The 6,000-nt window shown below is 41.6% G+C and overlaps 1 non-coding gene across 1 annotated transcript; it reads left to right on the top strand.

The window, feature by feature from the left end:
- The first annotated feature begins 275 nt into the window (after window positions 1–275).
- Trnaa-ugc (transfer RNA alanine (anticodon UGC)) lies at window positions 276–348 on the top strand. The gene has a single exon. It is a non-coding gene; the product is annotated as a tRNA-Ala (tRNA).
- Window positions 349–6,000: the final 5,652 nt, after the last annotated feature.

The following is a 6,000-nucleotide window of genomic DNA, read 5'->3' as shown; positions in this document are numbered from 1 at the left end:
AAGTAACACTAATCAAAGATGGTGTCCACACAACCTAGAATATTCCATGTTGTGCCCTCACATGGTGAAGGTAGCACTTCCCATAAGGATACAAATCCTATTGGATCAGAGCCCCACACTTATCCTCTATGAACTCATTCCATTTCCCTTCCTAAAGGCTTTATCTCCAATACATTCCCATGGAGGGTTAGAACTTGAACATATGAACTTTGAGAGGACACAATTCAGTCCATAGCTTACTGTTAAGAGAATGAAAAGATAAGCCAAAGGGGGCTGGTGATATAGCTCAGTTGGTAGAGTGCTTGCCTTGCATACACAAGGCCCTGGGTTCAATCCCCAGCACCACCACCAAAAAAAAGATAACCCAAAACCGAGAGAAAGTGTTTTCAATCTCAAGACTGATAAAGGACGAGTATGTACAACATTTACCAATCTCTCAATACTCAAAAACCTGGAAACAAACACCTCAATAAATACCAGAGCAAAATATGTGAAAAGATACTTCACCAAAGAATATATATGGACAGCAAATAAAACTGTGAAAAGATACTCAATATCATTTATCATTTGGAAATGCAAATTAAAACAATAATTACATGCCACTACCCATCTATTAGAACGGCCAACATCCACAAAGCTGACAATATTAAATGTTGGCAAGGATTCAGAGCAACGGGAACGCTTTTATTTTTTTCCTGATGGTGGGAATGCAACCTTGTGCAGACACTTGGGAAGATGGTCTAGCAGTTTCTTAAGAAGTTAAACATAGACTTGCCTTATAATCTAGCCATCAAACTCAGAGGTGTTTGTGTTTCCAAGTGATTTGAAAATTGACCGTTACAGTTTCTGAATTTCAACTGTGTGATGATAATCACACAAAACTTCTACATGAATGTTTATGGCAGCTTTATCAAACCCAAGTACCACACACACACACACACACACACACACACACACACACAAACACACACACAAGAAGCCAATCCAAAAGACCACATATTGCATATCTCTATTCATATTTATTTTGAGAAAAAGTAAAACTATAGGGGCAAAAAGCATATCAACAGTTTCCAGGGATTGGAAAAAGGAAGTGGTTTATTACAAAAGAAATACACAGAGGAATTCTTAGGGCAATGGAACTACTTTGAATGGTACTGGGATGATGGGTGCATGACTCTGTGCATTTGTCAAAACTCATAGAGCTTTATACCAAAAAAAGTAAAGAGCCAATTCTAATAATTCTAGTGTATTTTAAAGAAGAAGAAACAGGAGGAGGAGGAGGAGGGTAGTAGTAGTTGTTTTGAGGATTTAAGGGTAGAACACAGACTATGACCAAAGAATCTAACACATTCCATATGGATATAGATACACTCACTGAAAATGGTGGGAAGGGAAGAAGTTCATGAGTAACTTTGGAAAATGTTTCGGCAAAATTCAAAGACTAAAAACAAAAGGAACCATATATGAACAGATATTAACTGTACTTTAGTTAATAAAGTTGTGTCTTACAGGCATGATGTAACAAGTCTGAAACTGGTTTACATATATAAGGGATCAGATTAAAAAGCAAGTGAATCCCCGTGAAGTGACGCTTGCCTATAATCCCAGCTTTAGTAAGCTGAGGCAGGAGGATCACAAGTTCAAGGCCATCCTAGGCAAATTAGTAAGATCCTGTCTCAAAAAAAAAATGTTTTCAAGTTTTTAAAAAGCTGGAGATGTAGCTCAGTGCTCCAGTGCCTCTGAGTTTAATCTCCATGAGTCCCAAATAAACTGAAGGGGGAAAAAAAGTAAATGAAAGGTGAATGATGAAAGCCAGGTTTCTCAATATTAAAAAAGGGCAGTTACAGATAGGCAAGAAGACTAGAGTGAATCCTGAGACACTGAATTGGAATTAGAGACATCCTCATTATGAGCTCTTATTTAGCTTAGTACCAATACAGATGGATAGAGACAGGTGCAGGTGTAGGTACACGGGTCAGTATGCAGACATAGAGTTCCTTTTTCTGTCAGCTAAGAGCAGCAATGACCATAAGCTCCCCCAGAGTCCAAGACTCAATGGAAAAATAAATGGCTGGTTCTAGGGTTGAGGCAAATACAAGATGAGTCTAGAGTATGTCTCCGCGCCAGAAAACACATGCTCAAAAAGTAAACTGATAAAAAAAAAAATGTAAGAGACTGAGGTCAAGCTGTTTAAGACAGCTTTTTCATCTCTGTGACCAAAAGGTCTGACAGGAACAGTTTTAGTGGAGGAGAAATTTGTCTGGTGCTCCTGGGTGCAGGGTCTCCATTCACAGATACCAGACCCATGACTCTGGACCCAAGATGAGGCAGAACATCACAGCAGAAGGGCAAGTGGAGGAAAGCAGCTCAGGACATGCCCATCAGAAAGCAGAAGGAGATCTCACCCCAAAGGTACACCCCCAGGGACCCTCCTCCTCCAGCCACACCCTACCTGCCTACAGGCACCATCCGGTTAATCCATTCAAGTGGATAAATGCACTGGTTAGTTAAGCGTGTCATAAATCGATCATTTCATCTCTGAATTTTCTGTCTGGGTTTGGTTTGGGTAGTGGGGATTGAGCCCAGGGGTGCTTTACTCTTGAGTTACATCCCCAATTCTTTTTACTTTTTTTATTTTGAGACAGGGTCTCCCTAAGTTGTTAAGGCTGGCCTTGAACTTGCGATCCTCCTGCCTCAGCCTCCCAAGTAACTGGGATTACAGGTGTGTGCCAGTGCACCTGTCTCACCTCTAAACTTTCTTCCATTGTCTCACACATGAGCTTCTGGGGGACACCTCATATCCAAACCACAACACATGTCCAAGCACCCCAGGAGCCAAGCTGAGAGAGCTCCACATGCCTAAAGCTAGAACAACTGGAGCAACAAAATAAATAACACAGGACGGAAGCATTATCCAAGTAAAGTATTTAGTAAGCAAATGAATGGGGAAGGAGAAACAAATCTTTCTTACAAAAAGAATTTCAAATCATTTATGCAGGTGATCCACCCTTCCTTAGCCAGGAGGTGAAGTTACCATTTTATCACCAAGTATGCACAGGATTTATGACTCGCTTCCAAAGAACAAAGTGTGGAAAAGGGGGAAATGTAACTTTGGAGGAAGAAGCCTGGCAAACACTGCTTTGACCAGGTCATGCCCACAGGACACTTAATGGGCATTTGGAGCACAGATTTTAGGTCATTTTTTTTAAAGTTTCATCATAATTTTAATATTTAATGATGACATATAAAATCAATACTGTTTATTTATATCAATGGAAGAGAAGATAATTTGAACTCTTCCATTCCTTGGGTTGATAACCGCTGTGTTACTGTACCTATATCTGGTCGGTTTCTTCTATTCCTACCTAAGTATAAAACTTGAAGTCCCACTGGTAAGTCACTGAGCTCCCGGCAGCTAGGGCTGGCTCTGTTTGATAGTGCTAGGTTTGTGGTTGGAACAGGGCACGAGAAGCATCAGGCATGAGTCCTGAAGCCTCTTCCAGCCATTCGTCAGATACGAAGTCAACAAGCATATCATACTCCAATGCTGGAGGAAGGACTCTCCACTCAGGAGTCAGTGCTGAATGGACTCATAATCTACTCTTTGGAAAGTAGCATTTCATGCTCCACTGCAGCCCTTGGAGCTAATTTGAAAATATGCCCAATAATACATCATTGATTTCTTTCTCCCTGAGAAGAAAGTCATCAAGTGCTAGAGAAAAGACCAACTTGCTCTAACTGAGCTCTTTGTGCCCTGAAGAATTTTGGCAACTTGTCCTCAATATTAAAACTCACGATCATTCGGCTCTGAGGCAGTAGGTTCGGGCTGCAGAGACAATGAACATAGTGCTGAACACATAAGTTGTGCATTAACACTTGCTGTCTCAAAAACTGAGTGTAGACATTGCCAGTGTCATGCAGAAATGTTTTCATTTCATTCCTGATTCAAAAATTCTTGAGAGCTTCTTGCTCTCTGGCTCGGGTACTTCAGTGCAGAGGCTCTTGTGCTGATTAGGTGCTCGTTTCTTGACTTAGCCTATTTAAAAAATATGCCATCAGCGGATATGATTTGGATATATTCACAATTTTCACTACGTCCACCAAGTTGGAACCAAAATCAGGCTGCATAACATTGGCTATTAATTGTCCTTGACAATACTTCAGCTTGTGGATTAATATTAGCAGAGCAAACTCTGTCAATCAACACTCACCCCATACACACAGGTAGGTATGCTCAGAGAAGCTCCCAGAACATTCTTGCCGTCTACCCCACAGTTCGTGAACTAATGAGCAACTAAATAGAAAAGTACTTTTGCCTCATGTGCTTTTTCAGTGACAAACAAGACCAAAGTCTCTAAATTCCACTCCCTCGTATATGGATCCCATGGATCCCATGAGCTAATTCATCCTGTACCCATAAGTGGTTTCATCAAACCATACACAGTGGCAGCTGCCCTTCATGTTGCCTGTGATATCCACCAGCATCATTTTTAACAGCATTATATTTAAAATGAATCTTTCCGACACATTTTTTTGCTTTCTCTCCAAGTGTATTTTTCATCTCCAAGTTTCCCACCACCAGTGTAACCAGTACCTTTTTTTGCTGTGACTGCAACTCCAAATGACACTTCTAGAGTTCTAGTTGCTCCTCTAGCTTTACTGTCAAAATTAATCAGTTGGAAGATTACTCAGTAGGTTCCTGGGCTCCAGGAAAAAGCAAACTCCAAGAGCAGCACAGCACTACTCGACAAGGCTGCACAGCAGGCAGTGTATCGGGCACCAGGGGAAAATGAGCTGTTCCCCATAAGATCCAATTTCCAATTTGTTCTCATGCTTACCTGCACTCTTCTTTGGACAATCAGTGCCTGGCACGCAGAAGCTCATTCCACATTTCTGTGTCGCAGAGTTCACATCATTGTTTTCATAGTTACTTTTGTGCTTCACTGAACCTCTTTTAAACCACCGACCCCTCTTTGTAAACTGGGAAAGCACTGTGACATATTTCAAGCTAGAGAGATTCCTGTGCTTTCATGTTCCCTGTAGACTTTGACACTGAGCGTTCTCCTGGTCTCCACTTCACTGGTTTTCCAGATGTTACAATGCAAACATGATTATGATGGATGAAAATAAACATCCATGTACGTAAACATCAACCTGCAAATGACATGTAAATACATCGACCTGGAAGACTGAATTCTGTTCACTGAAATGTGACAGAAGATGACATTGTGACAATGCTGTTTGTACGCAACCACCTTTAAGCAGACAGAACAGTGTAGGGGGAACTCTGTTAAAAATCAATAATCAGCCTCACAAATACAGAAAATGGATACGAATGTTGTTTTGTTTTGTTTTTTTCTTTTGAAAATACCTGTGAATCACTTGATAGCTGGGTGGAGACCACAGTAATTGGAAATCGGCTCACTCTTGATCTTCCAGGTTACTAAATCAGTAATGCTTCTTCTATTTTTTCCCAAATAGTTCTTTTCATTTTTTAAATTTAAAAACAACTTTTTAAATTTCCAGAACCACTTTTCCCCCTCTTTGACCATTCCCTTGGAATCCAGAGTCTAGTAACTATGTAAGATTTGTATCATTCGTATAAACTGGCTTTGCCCTAAATCTGAATCATAGCTCCCTATTCTGGGTCTAGTTAGGTTTTCCTCCAAGCTACTGAGCCCATTAATTGACTTAGGGATGGCCTCTGCCTCCCCACACCACTCAATTCAGGCAGGGTGCTGGACTTGTGTAGGCCCGGGCTGGGTGCCCCTGCAGCAGGACTGTTGAGCTCCTATGAAGTCATCCAGGTTCCCAGAGACTCCGGGAGGACTGGTCCCCACCCCTCCCGACACCCAGAGGGAAAGAGAGCAGGTCAACCCAACAGGGAGGCCTCCCTTGAGGGAGCCAGGATCGGTGGAGTCAGGAGCCCATCCCTGGGGTTCAGCAGGCTCCTATTTAAGCTTGTCCAGAAAACCTGGCTTCCTCCCAGATCCTTGGACA

Source organism: Ictidomys tridecemlineatus, chromosome 14, assembly GCF_052094955.1.
Source record: "Ictidomys tridecemlineatus isolate mIctTri1 chromosome 14, mIctTri1.hap1, whole genome shotgun sequence".
Taxonomy (NCBI): domain Eukaryota; kingdom Metazoa; phylum Chordata; class Mammalia; order Rodentia; family Sciuridae; genus Ictidomys; species Ictidomys tridecemlineatus.
This window is presented reverse-complemented; position numbering and strand designations above follow the sequence as displayed.